Source organism: Onychostoma macrolepis, chromosome 14 (genome assembly GCF_012432095.1).
Source record: "Onychostoma macrolepis isolate SWU-2019 chromosome 14, ASM1243209v1, whole genome shotgun sequence".
Classification (NCBI taxonomy): domain Eukaryota; kingdom Metazoa; phylum Chordata; class Actinopteri; order Cypriniformes; family Cyprinidae; genus Onychostoma; species Onychostoma macrolepis.
Genome location: NC_081168.1, coordinates 17,007,210 through 17,023,217, shown reverse-complemented (window position 1 = coordinate 17,023,217; position 16,008 = coordinate 17,007,210). Strand labels below are relative to the sequence as shown.

Sequence of the window (16,008 nt, the reverse complement as noted above, 5' to 3'; positions counted from 1 at the left end):
CTCTTTACATAGTCTTTGCTGTCTTCAGAAGAAGGCAGGGTTCTGTAGTACATCCCTTATCACTATAACATGATGCCATTTCTCACCTGCTGTTCACTGACATTGATCCTGCTTCCTCTAATGGCACATATTTGCTCTGAAGCAGAGAGCTTTGAGAAATGTTTTTATTTCCTTAGAGATAAAGGTCAGGGACAAAAGACATACACAGATCTGAGTTAAAATCAGTTAGAATTCACACTTCTAACACTGCCTATGAAATATTGAAGATTTGAGTAAATGGGTTGCTAAAATACCGTTTTACTGAGGCAGAAGATTCTGTTGAAGGTGAGAGGTTGTAACCCAAAGGGTTGTATTTGTTTTTTTTTTGTTGTTTTTTTTTCCAAGTAATCAAAAGTCTTTTTGTAATTGGAATATTTGAGCTTATCATTAGTGGGACCTTTAGGAGACAGTGACCAAATATTATGTAAGTGTTTTCGGATCCAGAGAAAAAACATGTAAACGTAACATGAATATGGTGATCAGTACTCTTGTACTTGTATTAAAATACCATTGTATTACTACCTAATTTCATCACTTTGCCATGTTTTAATAAGATTTATTTGCTTGTTTATTGTCATTTAAATCAATTAACAGCAGCAGACAATATTAAAATATATGTGTAAATGTCATGGACCATAAACCTCTTGGTCACGAACTATAGTTACAGCAAATGCTTGACTCAACAAATAGAGTTTCAGAGAACTTCCATAGTTCTTGGCCACATTTCTAGCTGATAACAGGAGCAGCTGTCTTCCAGGATCTCTGTGAGCCAGAATAACTTTGTAAGAGGCACCTGTACAGTTCCAGCGCTGTCTATTCTTAAAACCTCCTGTTGTATCTGTGGGTAGAGAGTGAGACACTTGCCATGTCAACACCTTTGGAGGTCAGTGTGGCCTTGTCTGCTACTTCTACTCATCTGCCACTGTTCTGGGGCTCATCCACTGACCTCTGTGGCCCACATGCACAGACAGTGACACGGCCAGGTCAGTTTTTACCTTTGAGCTTAGAGGGATAGTTCACCCAAAAATTAACACACTGTCATCTTTTTTTTTTTCACCAGCATGTCATTCCAAGCCTGTATGACTCAGTTTCTGACGTGAAAGTTAAATAAAAAAACTGTCTTATCAACATTCTTCAAAATATATTTTATGTTTTTACGTAATAAATAAAGTCATACAGGTTTGGATTTGAGACAAAGTAGCTAATGATAGCTTTAATAGGAAAACGTACCTATTAAGCTTACGTACCCATTAAGCACACTTCCATTTTTGAGATCAGATTATAAAAAAATATATATATTTATTATACTACTTGATGTCTTAACCAATTGATATGTTTGTTACTATATACCTCCTATAATGTCAAGTCAATCAGATCATTGCACACTGAGATATGAGTCTCCATGTGTTCACACTGTCTGGCGGCCAGTTTGAAAACTGTCTGAAAACTTTCACCAAGAGGAGCCCCTTAAATATGCATTTTTAGATGCTTAAGCCTTTATTTTGGGTAAGTTTTACTACTTATTGTAAAATTAAGAGATTAATGTTCAGACTTTTGCATATTATAACCTGGAACTTGGATGTGGGAAATAATTACAGTTAGATCCAAAAGATAGTTTTATTAACACAGCACAGATGCAACAGAACACAGTTAGCTGACTAGCTGTATAAGATTGTGTGCTACGCTAACATATTACTTCACAGGCATTACTGGCTTGTATTTTTACATCCATAATATCATAAATTGACAGTTTTCTTGCTGGTCTGTGGTTTTACAGTGCTGTAATTTTTAAAGATTTCATATTATTTTAAGGTGAACTTAAAGGGTACAATACTATGAAAATCACACAGCTTCAGTGTGATATCAATAAGAAAAAATATAATTTCATAGATATTGTTAATAATAGTTGTTCATATTAAAATACGTATGAACTTAATACATGATCTAGATTATTTATTTAGCAAAATCCTGTCATTTTAATAAATATTACATGAAATTTATTAAAAATTGCTGCTCCAATTAAGCTCAGTGTGCTCTCTTTAACCTCTTCCACATTGAATGCCTATGTAAGTACTTCTTAAACAGACTTTAAATATTAACTGATGGTTGTCACTTTAAGTTAAGTTAATCAATTTTCTATGGATTCTGTCAACTCAAATCTGCAGACTGGCTCTGACCTTTGGCAAGTAGCATCAACTTCTCCAGACTGTAAATCTGTGGAAATTCGGGGCAAAAATCATGTAGTGTATTCCAGTCATAAGAGACTATAGATAAGTTGACATCCATTTAATGGGATAGTTGTCATTATGTCAATGTAGATGTCATTAATTACTCACCCTCATGTCGTTCCAAACCCGTAAGACCTCCGTTCATCTTCGGAACACAAATTAAGATATTTTTGTTTGAATCTGGGAGCTCTCAGACCCTCCCATAGACAGCAAGGGTCCTTACACGATCAAGGTCCAGAAAAGTACCAAGATGATCGACAAAGTAGTCCATGTGACATCAGTCTGTCAACTGTAATTTTACGAAGCCACGAGAATACTTTTTGCGCAAAGAAACAAAAATAACAATTTTATTCCACATTTTCATCTCTACTGTTTCTCTTGTGGACAGTGATGTTACGTGCCGAATTGTTGAATAAAGTCGTTATTTTTGTTTTCTCTCTGTACAAAAAGTATTCATGTCACTTCATAACGTTACGGTTGAACCACTAATGGCAGATGGAGTATTCTGACGATGTTTATCATACTTTTCTGGACCTTGACAGTGTAATTTACTTAGCAGTCAATGGAACAGTCACAAGCCTCCCGGTTTTAAATTGTGTTCCGAAGACGAACAAAGCTTTTACGGGTTTGGAATGACATGGGGGTAAGTGATTAATGACAAAATTTTCATTTTGGGGTGGAGTATTCCTTTAAGCACAGCCAGACTTTTTGAATTTAATGATGTATATCTTAATTGAAATGCTTTTATCATTTAAAATCAAATAAAATATTTTTTGTGTGAGAGATTAATATTTTATTTTAACATAACTTTTGTACTGAAACCAATATCTTGTGCACTAAAAATGTCTCAATGTAGATTTTGGTGAGCTTAATAGGTGCGTTTACCCTACTTGATAAAACTATTTGTGAGGTTGGCACCAATAGACTTGTGGGCAGCGTGCCAACATATTGTGCCGTTGTGCTACGGGCGTCCCGAGTTTGAATCCTAGCTCGAGGACCTTTCCTGATCCCACCCCCCTCTGTCTCTCCCACTTTGCTTCCTGTCTCCTCTACACTGGCCTATCATAATAAAAAAACAAACAAACAAAAAACAAACAAACAAACAAAAAAAAAAAATCACTCATCACTACAATATTCATGTAAATTCCTCATTTCCATGAGACATCCAATTACAATCTTGTACACATTTTGGGTTCTGAGTGTGTAAACAATTATCCCCAAAATAAAGCTTCCAGCATTCAACATATCTAGCCACCTTTAGGCGCAGAGAGAGGGTGGGGGAAATGAAGAATGTAAAGCTGACCTGTGAGAGAGCAGGCGTCTGGTGCAGAGACGCTGAGGAGGAGGTGGAGGAGGACCCCTCCCATCTCGGCATGAGTGGGTGGATTTCTCTGTTTATCTTTAAGATCTGGCAGTGACAAAAAAGGCTGAAAACTGTCTTTTTTCCTCTTTCTTGTATTTCATAAGAGGCTCTCTTATGGCATTCTTATGAAATCATTCCCTTGTGTAGATATCCAGAGTTTAATGTGTGAATTGCTGGATGGCTTGATATAGCCCAGTGGAGCATTTCTCCCATGGTGCTTTGCTGTTGCTTGTACATGTCTGACTTTGAGGACAGTCAGCTATTACGATTATGGAACACCAAAAACCAGATATTCCACATTTGATAAATCAAAGCCTCCTGTCTGATAAAACCTTGCTTAATTACCTTAGTTATATTTCACCAGTAGTTTTTTCTGAATAAATTATATTTAAATGAAATGTAATTAAATAAATTTCCAGCATCCATAATTAAATCTATCTATCTATCTATCTATCTATCTATCTATCTATCTATCTATCTATCTATCTATCTATCTATCTATCTATCTATCTATCTATCTATCTATCTATCTATCTATCTATCTATCTATCTATCTATCTATCTATCTATTTCTTTGTCTGTCTGTCTGTCTGTCTTAATACCTACCTACCTACCAACATACATACAAACATATACAGTGGGGAAAAATATTTGATCCCCTGCTGATTTGGTACGTTTGCCCACTGACAAAGAAATTATTAGTCTATAATTTTAATGGTAGGTTTATTTGAACAGTGAGAGACAGAATAACAACAAAAAAATCCAGAAAAACGTTTTTCAAAAAAGTTATAAATTGATCTCCTAATCTCAGCTTGTTACCTGTATAAAAGACAACCTGTCCACAGAAACAATCAATCAATCGATCAGATTCCAAACTCTCCACCATGGCCAAGACCAAAGAGCTGTCCAAGGATGTCAGGGACAAGATTGTAGACATACACAAGGCTGGAATGGGCTACAAGACCATCGCCAAGCAGCTTGGTGAGAAGGTGACAACAGTTGGTGCGATTATTCGCAAATGGAAGTTACACAAAATAACTGTCAATCTCCCTCGGACTGGGGCTCCATGAAAGATCTCACCTCGTGGAGTTTCAGTGATCATGAGAACGGTGAGGAATCAGCCCAGAACTACACGGGAGTATCTTGTCAATGATCTCAAGTGAGCTGGGACCATAGTCACCAAGAAAACAATTGGTAACACACTATGCCATTAAGGACTGGAATCCTGCTGCACCCGCAAGGTCCCCCTGCTCAAGAAAGCACATGTACAGGCCCGTCTGAAGTTTGTCAATGATTCAGAGGAGAACTGGTTGAAAGTGTTGTGGGCAGATGAGACCAAAATCCAGCTCTTTGGTATCAACTCAACTCGCCAAATTTTGCGACCAAGTCTAAGTTCTACTAAGTCATGTTTTGCGAAGGGGTCAAATACTTATTTGACTCATTAAAATGCAAATCAATTTATAACTTTTTTGAAATGCATTTTTCTGGATTTTTGTTGTTGTTATTCTGTCTCTCACTGTTCAAATAACCTACCACTAAAATTATAGACTGATAATTTCTTTGTCAGTGGGCAAATGTACAAAATCAGCAGGGCGCATTAATATAGAACGTGATTAAACTGACCTGGAACCGCACAGGTAGTTCCAGGTCAGTTTAATCACGTTCTATATTAATGCGCTTCCTATAAACATTGGTAACCATAGTAACATACAGTTAGAGTTGAATAGTAATACAGACGAAAATAACTAGCCGTTGATTAAAATAATAATCAACGGCTAGCTGTGCATTAAATGATTTGAATGCACTTCGCGGAGGCAACCGCGTTCTTCGCCTCCACGTCGTGCATTCAAATTGTTTAATGCACAGCTAGCCGTTGATTATCCCTTACATATGTGTTCCTAAAATATGTATTTACATAAATATATTTCTGCCAGTATATGTTTGGCCATTTTTCCATTTAAAAGATAAATATTTTACATTTTGTCCATATATTTCAAACCAAGAAAATACATTCACATAAGTCACATTTGAAGAAAAACTTTTTGTTGTCTATAACACATTTGAATAAAAATCTTGAAAAAAAACAATAACAACATTACAATATAATATAACAATGAAACCTTATTAAATCATTATTTATCTAGTTCTAGTTTTTTTTTAGTAGGCTGTTACATTTGCATTTAGTATAAATTTAGGCTACTGTAAGATTAGAAATGTATCTTCCTTCTGTCACGTGTAGTGGCGCCATGGAAACGCAGAGACGTAGGAGCTTTGGAGCAAAGGACCTTAATGACAATCTACAGATATTACAGATAACTTCTGACAACTACAAAGACAAGCTATGACAAGACATTGACATTCAAATGACAAACTAAGACCGAACACAGGGGCAAGGAAACACAGGGCTTAAGAAGGCTGGGGAAACTAGATAATTAACAGAACACAGCTGGGAACTAATTAACTAATGATAACATAACGAGAACAGGAATTCCACATAAGGACACGAGAGGAGGGGAAACACAAGACGCTGAGACACAGTCTGACACTACTCTCAAGCTCTACCCCCACACACAAAATTTTCTTAGGGAAATTTGAGGTAGTATAACGCGGACTCTTGGCGGCGCTCTGGCAGCGCGGAGATAGGGAGGCGCCTTCGTGGCGCAGGCACTGGGGGGCGCTCTGGAAGCGCCGGACTCTTGGGGGCGCCCTGGAAGCGCGGAGATAGGGAGGCGCCTTCGTGGCGCAGGCACTGGGGGGCGCTCTGGAAGCGCGGAGCTGGATGGGACCAGCGGAGACGTATGAGGGCTGGACGGGACCAGCGGAGACGCAGGAAGGCTGCACGGGACCAGCGGAGACGCAGGAGGGCTGGACGGGACCAGCGGAGACATTGGGGAACACTTGCGAGGGGCAGGCACTGGCGGGCTTGCCATACTCTCTGGCAGCGGGCTTGCCATACTCTCTGTGGACGGGCTTGGGCGGGCCGAAGACGGCGGCGTGTGAGGGAGAGCCACGGGGGGCGGGTTGGTTCCGACTCGGGACCGGACACTTCCCAAACACCGGTAGACCCCTTCCCTCCAGCACAATCCTGTGGTGTCTGGGAGGTCCACGGGGCGGTGGTAAGAGACCCCGAGCCGGAACAGGTGACACCTTCCCCCCAAAAAAAACATTTTTAAATACATTTGGTATATAAAGGTCAAATATATTTAAATAAAAATGTATATTTAAAAAAATTGTTTAATTGAGCTTTACTTTTTGCTACATATATTTAGCATATGTTTACAATATTTTTTGGCCAGAAAAAAAAATGATAAGAATACAGGGATAAATGTGCATGTTTAGACATTACTTTAATATAGATTATTATAAATATATTGTATTATATTACATGGGGGAGGGTGATATGACGCTATGATTTCCACTATAGATTAAAAAAAAGGTGCTGACCTCTATTCTACAGTAAGATTGCCAGTTTACTTACCTATGGAATGCCAATCTTGCCATAATTAGAAATAAATAAATAAATAAATAAATAAACATACTAAGAAATGTAAAAAAAAATAAAATAAATAAATATACAAAGAAAAGTAAAAAAGTAAAAATAAATAATTATTTATAATTTTATTTCCTTATGTATTTTTTTCATTTTTTTTCACATTTCTTTTTTTCATTTTTTTATACATTTATTTATTTTCACATTAATGTATTTATTTACTTCCACATTTATTTATTTCTAAATTTATATATTTTTACTTTTATTTATTTATACATTTCTTTGTCCGTAGGGTAATGAGGAGGGTGTGTTTTACCTCAGGAATAGCAATCGAGCCAGAGTAGTCGAGGGGTAAGCTTTGAAGCTTATGCTTGCTGTTTTTTTAGGTTTCACTTTCAACGCATACAACGCATGTTTCCAAGATTCGGAATAGAAGGAGGTATCAGTTACTGTAGAAGATTTGTCGCTTCGCGCCACTTCCCGCGTGGACAGTCACCACATCAACTGATTATAATGGGTTCTCTTGGGGTAGACACGGTTTTAGATAAGGGATCATTCCCACGTCTTAGACTGGAAATATCCAGAATTAGGTCAAACAAAAGGTGTCCATGGGAACGGAGCTAGTGAAACATACACGCCATGCGTTGAACATACAAGCATCATGCTCATCCAAACAGCGCCTGTCGTGTGCCCTCAGCTTTTTGAGCTAACCAAAAACAACATTGACAGCATCAGAAACAAACCCGTAAACTGATGTCCAGGGGCATTTGAAAAAAAAAAAAAACATATTAATGTATGCATCGTGAATATGGAATGCCACGTTCTTAATTCCAATCGATACATTCAGTTAAAGTAATAAAGGGCTGTTACTAGTAAAAATCCATTCAGTGTCAACAAAAGCCATCAGAGACATCATTACTGAATGCATTTAAACTGCAATTATCCTACAAATGCATAAAATGTTAAGGTTTTAAATTTTGAAGGCAGAAATATATCAATATGTCAGTCAGTTAAATTATATTTTGTTAAACAGTTTAAAAAGTCATTGGTTATTTTTAAGGAATAGCCTACGGGTGCATCTCAATAAATTAGAATGTCGTGGATAAGTTCATTTATTTCAGTAATTCAACTCAAATTGTGAAACTCGTGTATTAAATAAATTCAATGCACACAGACTGAAGTAGTTTAAGTCTTTGGTTCTTTTAATTGTGATGATTTTGACTCACATTTAACAAAAAACCCACCAATTCACTAATCTCAACAAATTAGAATACTTCATAAGACCAATTAAAAAAAAACATTTTTAGTGAATTGTTGGCCTTCTGGAAAGTATGTTAATTTACTGTATATGTACTTAATACTTGTTAGGGGCTCCTTTTGCTTTAATTAGTGCCTCAATTTGGCATGGCATGGAGGTGATCAGTTTGTGGCACTGCTGAGGTGGTATGCAATTCCAGGTTTCTTTGACAGTGGCCTTCAGCTCATCTGCATTTTTTGGTCTCTTGTTTCTCATTTTCCTCTTGACAATAATCTATGGGGTTCAGGTCTGGTGAGTTTGCTGGCCAGTCAAGCACACCAACACCATGGTCATTTAACCAACTTTTGGTGCTTTTGGCAGTGTGGGCAGGTGCCAAATCCTGCTGGAAAATGAAATCAGCATCTTTAAAAAGCTGGTCAGCAGAAGGAAGCATGAAGTGCTCCAAAATTTCTTGGTAAACGGGTACAGTGACTTTGGTTTTCAAAAAACACAATGGACCAACACCAGCAGATGACATTGGACCCCAAATCATCACAGACTGTGGAAACTTAACACTGGACTTCAAGCAACTTGGGCTATGAGCTTCTCCACCCTTCCTCCAGACTCTAGGACCTTGGTTTCCAAATGAAATACAAAACTTTCTCTCATCTGAAAAGAGGACTTTGGACCACTGTGCAACAGTCCAGTTCTTCTTCTCCTTTGCCAAGGTAAGACGCCTCTGACGTTTTCTGTGGTTCAGGAGTGGCTTAACAAGAGGAATACAACAACTGTAGCCAAATTCCTTGACACGTCTGTGTATGGTGGCTCTTGATGCCTTGACCCCAGCCTCAGTCCATTCCTTGTGAAGTTCACCCAAATTCTTGAATCGATTTTGCTTGACAATCCTCATAAGGCTGCAGTTCTCTCGGTTGGTTGTTCATCTTTTTCTTCCACACTTTTTCCTTCCACTCAACTTTCTGTTAACATGCTTAGATACAGCACTCTGTGAACAGCCAGCTTCTTTGGCAATGAATGTTTGTGGCTTACCCTCCTTGTGAAGGGTGTCAGTGATTGTCTTCTGGACAACTGTCAGATCAGCAGTCTTCCCGATGATTGGGTAGCCTAGTGAACCAAACTGAGAGACCATTTTGAAGGCTCAGGAAACTTTTGCAGGTGTTTTGAGTTGATTAGCTGACTGGCATGTCACCATATTCTAATTTGTTGAGATAGTGAATTGGTGGGTTTTTGTTAAATATGAGCCAAAATCATCACAATTAAAAGAACCAAAGACTTAAACTACTTCAGTCTGTGTGCATTGAATTTATTTAATACACAAGTTTCACAATTTGAGTTGAATTACTGAAATAAATGAACTTTTCCACGGCATTCTAATTTATTGAGATGTACCTGTAAGTGATAATCATGTTGTGTGTGCACGAGACGCTATTATTTGAACTGTTTAACCGCGGGACAGCTTTTTCTGTATGTATGTAGCCTATGAATTTTATTTTTTCGTTCAAAAAAGTGCAGGTGCGTGATGTGATATGTGTGAATCTTGTTCTTCTGGCCTAAAACTAAAATAAAAAATAAAAAAATAAATTAATTTTTTGGCCTAATTTAATTCTAATTTATCATAATCTTGTCGGCTAATGATCGGTTAACGAGCTTTGGTTACAGAGCAGGTATAGGCTATAAAACGCAGAGGAGAAAGAACTGAGACCAAGCGGGAATTAAAATACATAGGCTATAGCCTACAAAATGTAGGCTAATCCAACATAATAACCTACGTGAACGGATTTAAAAGACTTTGGGATGAGATTAATATTTTAGCTTAAATATTCTTTTAACATTTTGTTTTGAATTTAAGAAAGTGCAGAAATTAGGCTATATGGCTACCTATATTCTTCTTCTTCTTATTATTATTATTAGCATATACTTTATATAACCTAATTACTAGGCTATCAAAAAAAAAAAGAACAGTTAAATGTAGGTTATAGCCCAGGCCTAGCCTATGTTAAATTCCTGTAGGCCTGCAGAGAACCCGTAACATTCCCATAATTTAATTAAAGAAAGAAAGAAAGAAAGAAAGAAAGAAAGAAAAATAATTTAATTAAAGAAAGAAAGAAAGAAAGAAATGATCTCTGAATGGATTTAAAAAGCTGGCTGGATGGGAAAGATAGTAATGTTTTTCAAGGCATGTCACATGTCTTATTTTTAAATGTATTGTAACTTCATAAATGTTGTCTGTGGACTGCATATATCTGCAACATATCACGCGCACAATGTACAGACAGGTTAATATAATATTTTCTTAATTCTGCGCTTTATTATATTCAAAATATTTTATTAATGTATTCGTAATATCAGTTTCTGAATATCCGAGGTTGCTATGGTCATGCAGGTTTGTGCATTAAACGCATGGCCACGAGAAATAAATGTCGTTCTCTCAACATAAGTCGTGCTCCCCTGAACATGTCTCCTACATGCCATCTTTTTGATCATTTTGTCATGAAAAGGTTTTTATTTTTTAATGAACACATTAGGCCTACATATAAGCATCACAAAAACAAATCCACAGCTGAATCGCGGCAACAAGTAGTGTTTTCGTAATCAGCGTAACCTATTTGAAGGAATCCAGATTGAACTCACTCGTTAAGACAGTGACTTGGCGCCACCTAGTGTCTGTTTTAGTTTCATATTAAACATATAATTTAATTGATTGACATATTGACATATTTCTGCCTTCAAAATTTAATACCTTAATTTCATAACATTTTATTTAATTGTAGGCTAATTGCAGTGTAAATGCATTCAGTATATTGAATGTATAGATTGGAATTAAGAACACGACAGGCGCTGTTTGGATGAGCATGATGCTTGTATGTTCAACGCATGGCGTGTATGTTTCACTAGCTCCGTTCCCATGGACACCTTTTGTTTGACTTAATACTGGATATTTCCAGTCTAAGACGTGGGATTGATCCGTTATCTAAAACCGTGTCTACACCAAGAGAACCCATTATAATCAGTTGATGTGGTGACTGTCCACGCGGGAAGTGGTGCGAGGCGACAAATCTTCTACAGTAACTGATACCTCATTCTATTCCGAATCTTGGAAACATGCGTTGCATGCGTTGAAAGTGAAACCTAAAAAAACAGCAAGCATAAGCTTCAAAGCTTACCCCTCGACTACTCTGGCTCGATTGCTATTCCTGAGGTAAAACACACCCTCCTCATTACCCTACGGACAAAGAAATGTATATGAAAGTGAAACCTAAAAAAAACAGCGTGCATAAGATAGCGATTGCACGCTTTCGTGAACTTCAGCAAATGCACGCGATCACAGATTGCTGGCTTCCCAGCCGAAACAACCCCCCACGAGAAACTGAAATAATAAGCATGATAGAAGATTTTGGCCATATCGCCCATCTAAGTCATTCATCCCACACTATTCATCCCACGATTCTTGTACTTCGTTTGGGCACCACAAGGTGTCACTGTGGCCTCAAAGTTTACCCCTCGCCTACTCTGGCTTGATTGCAATTCCTGAGGTAAAACACAAATTAGTATACAGACAAAGAAATGTAGAAATAAATAATTGTGAAAATAAATAAATGTGTAAATAAATAAATACATAAATGTGAAAATAAATAAAAGTGGAAATAAATAAATGTAGGAAAAAAAAAAAAAAAAAAAAATTTGCTTTTTTTTTTTTACAATTTTCTTTGTATATTTATTTATATATTTATTTTTGCTTTTTTACATTTCTTTGTACATTTATTTATTTATTTCTAATTATGGCAGGATTGGCATTCCATACTTACCACATAGTAAACATTAGTGTATTGTTGGCATTAATATAGAGCTTAATCAAATGGCATACTTTATTACTGCTGGAGATGATTTAGTTACTGATATCATTACCAGCTCTCAATGGCCTGGTCCTAAAGGCTTAATTTGATCTTAGCTTTTACAACACACCATTAAAGATTAAAAGGCAGAAAGAGCATTAGTTGAGCACTGGCTGTTAGAAAATGTGTGTAGCTGGATCAGATTTCCCTAAGGTTGCGATACCCTTCCTCAAGAACACAGAAAGGTTCGCTTGTACATCTGCTGCATGTACACACTTTCTCACACTCTAATTAAAAACATTGTCTGACATCACCGGCGCACAGCCAATGTGCAAGCTGTTTGCACGCAGAACGTCTACAGAACATTATTGTACTTTTGCTACATGGGACAATATTCTGTGCTGTAAAAACTTGCATCTTTAGTGTTCACATGTGTAATGACCTGGAGGTCATTTAGAAGGAGCCACACTCCTGTTTCTGTTGATGTTTATGGAGAATCATTTTATCATCATATGGAGAGTTAAGCTACAGTTTATATATCTAATTATGCTGTGCTGATGCTGTTTTGTGACATTGCCATATTCTAATGTCTGTTTTGATTGGTCAGGGATCAGTTGTTCCAGCTTTTGTGATGTGCAAGACTTCATTGCCTCCTTACAACCCATTCCAGCCCAGTGCTTCTCATTTGCATTTGGACTTTTTTGAGTGAACAAGTGAGTTTTGCCACAGGCCTAATTGCTGAAGTTGCTTTAGAAATCAAGACGTAAAGATTCAAAATTGCAAATTAATTTAATTACAAAACTAAATATGTATTCAAGTAAGTATGACTTTTTTTTAAAACTATATCAGAATAAATTGACTACTGTATTTCACTATTTTGTATTTGTATTATACTTTTAAATACATTATACTTTACTGACCATTTTGATTCTATTTGTCACGGGCTTGTGGTTTTAGCGAACTTAAAATCAAAGACTTGGAGAACGAAATAATCATAAACACACTTTTCCATTTATTAACGTTAAGACGAGACAAAGACAAGGGGAAAGCTGAGGACTTATAAAAGGAAGAGAACAAAAGAGCAAACAACATAATCCAAATCAGGTGGGGACAATGAACGATAATTATCTAACAAGAACAGGAACTAAACCAAATAAGGAAAAACAGGAACTCAGACGGGCCGACACGTTTGAATCTGTTTGATTTTGTATTTATTGTTTTTGACTAGATTTATTATACTATTTTGACTTTTGTATTTATTATTTATTATTATACGTAATTTTTACTTTTGTATTTAATAAATCAGACTTTTATTATTTAATATTTTATATTTTTAAACTCACTTTATTAGACTGAACTGAATATTTTTAACTCTTTGTATTTAATATTTTTACTAGATTTATTATACTATGTGGACTAATTTATACTATAGTTAGCTATATTGTGATCCTTTGTTTACAACTGCAGAACACACACTGTAAAAATATATATAGTAAGGACACAACATACTGCTTTAATATGAAGGAATTTTCTGTATTATTTTATTTTATTTTATTTTATTTTATTTTATTTTATTTTATTATTTTATTTTATTTTATTTTATTTTATTTTATTTTATTTTATTTTATTTTATTTTATTTTATTTTATTTTATTTTATTTTATTTTATTTTATTTTATTTCATTTTATTATATTTTATTTTATTTTTTCCCCTGTATGTTGAATTTTCCACTTCATTGCATTGTTCCAGGGTTAATGGAAATATATGAAAATTACCAGTACATTTTCAGCATCTTTTTTTTCCCTTTTCTTTTTACAGTGCAGGTTTGGGATTTTTGTCTGTAAATGAAAGTATTAACATTCAAATTTTCACTTTACAAGTTTACACATTTGTCTGTTAGTTTTGTACATGTTCTCAGATTAAGATCTACAAGTTCTTAAGTTTTGAAACACTTTTACTTCAAAAAAACAAACTTGTTTGTGCTTGGCTGTGTGTGCATATTCATGTGCATGTGTCAGCAGAGATGTCTAGATACACCAAACTCTCGTTCTGTCTCAGTGCTTTTGCAGTTTGGAGGCCCGGCGACCCATAAATCTGTCACTCATAGACATGAGCATGTGATAGTTTGAGTTGTTTAGAATCAAAGAGAAATAACTGTGAGTTCAGTACTTACATCACAACTGTTGTACATGATATCAATCTTTTCAGATGTTCTGAGCACCCTTCCCTGCTTTCTTTCTTTCTTGCATTTCTTCCATCTTTCTCTCGCCCATAGGTTCTCTTGACATTTGCAAAGGTTGAAAGACAAAGTAGCTCTGTGTCCTGATAAGGGCGAGGACTCCTCAGCCTGAATGTGAATGTTCTCTCATGAGATCAGAACGGGGCCGGGTGTATTTGACAGGCAGGGTGATGGGTCAAGTTTTGGAGGATCACAGAAAAGCAGAACTGAATAGCAGAAAAAGACAGATGTCATAGAAGGAGGTTAGTTGTCACAGTAGGGTAGAACAGGGGGAAATCTCCCTTAAGGAAAACTGTATTCTTTCTTTACTCAAAGAAACTATTTTTCCATGATGATGGATATAAAAAAGCATGTTTTTCATTAAATATTGATTTATGTTGCATTTATGTGCATTATGTTACTACATTTATTTAATCAAAAATACAGTAAAATAGTGTGAAATTTTATTACAATTTAAAATATATATTTTTTTGTTTTTGAATTTATTTTAAAATGTAGTTTATTCCTGTGATGCAAAGCTGAATTTTCAGCATCATTACTCCAGTCTGCAGTGTCACATGATTCTTCAGAAATCATTTTAATATGCTGAATTGCTTGAACATCATAAATGCATTTACTATCACTTTTGATCGGATTAATGCATCCCTTGCTGAATAAAATAATTATTTTCTTTTAAAAAATTATTTATTTTAAATGATAGTGTATAGACTCAGTTTGAGTAGATCTGGTTCCAACTTTTTTGAGACCTGAAGCAGCCATCAAATTTGAAATGAGCTCATTTAGTGGATAAAAGTTTAAAATTTCTCCATTTAAACATTTGTTATGTTCTCAATGTTCTATTGTGAATCAAATAATGGCTCATGTGATTTGAAATTCTTTTAGTTTTCATTTTATTCAAATTTAAAAAAAACGTCCCAACATTTCTGGAATTCAGGTTGTAGCTTCTGAATCTTATGTTACACATAATACTGCATAATTAAAGACATGAGCCAAGAGCATGTTAATTGCTTTTGTTGTACTGTAGAAGCTTTCTTCCAATTTTGTGTGGAAATCTGCTGACACAGGCTGTGATATTATGAACACCTGCTGGTGAGAGGAAGTTTACAACCCTACAAAATCCTTCATAATAATAAACACCAACACAAATGAAACACACACACACACCTTACTATTTGGTTTATTGGGAATTTTCTGTGCTTGCCTTCTTGCCTCTGTAGCCCTGTAATAATATGTTACTGACTCTCAGCATTAAGATGATGAATATTGTTCTTACTCTTGGATTATCATCCAATAAGAAAGTGACTGGTGAGCTAATATTAGTCTGCACCGAGCGTTGGTTTACCCATGAGCAGGTTGCCTAGGAAACATTACATAATTGGAGCATAGAAGATGCCCCCAGCTGATTGGGTGATGGAGACAAGGTGATAGATCTTCCTCAGTGTGTTCTCTCCTCCATGTTCCATCTATCCGCCTGGAGAGGAAATGACCTCATGACACCACATATAGTGGTTAGTGGTTTGTCACTCAAAAGAAAAAAGGAAGTACCAGTTTCTTCACATTG

The 16,008-nt window shown here is 36.0% G+C and overlaps 1 protein-coding gene across 3 annotated transcripts in view; it reads left to right on the top strand.

The window, feature by feature from the left end:
* Nucleotides 1-16,008, top strand: part of LOC131553632 (A disintegrin and metalloproteinase with thrombospondin motifs 2-like) — a 163,595-nt gene that overhangs the window by 90,524 nt on the left and 57,063 nt on the right. The window contains exon 1 of one of the 3 annotated variants that reach the window (XM_058798435.1): nt 15,399-15,955. The exons of the other annotated variants lie outside the window; for them this stretch is intronic. The gene's annotated coding sequence lies outside the window, so the exon portion shown is untranslated. Of the gene's footprint in view, nt 1-15,398; nt 15,956-16,008 lie in introns of those variants that run through there. 3 annotated transcript variants of the gene reach the window in all.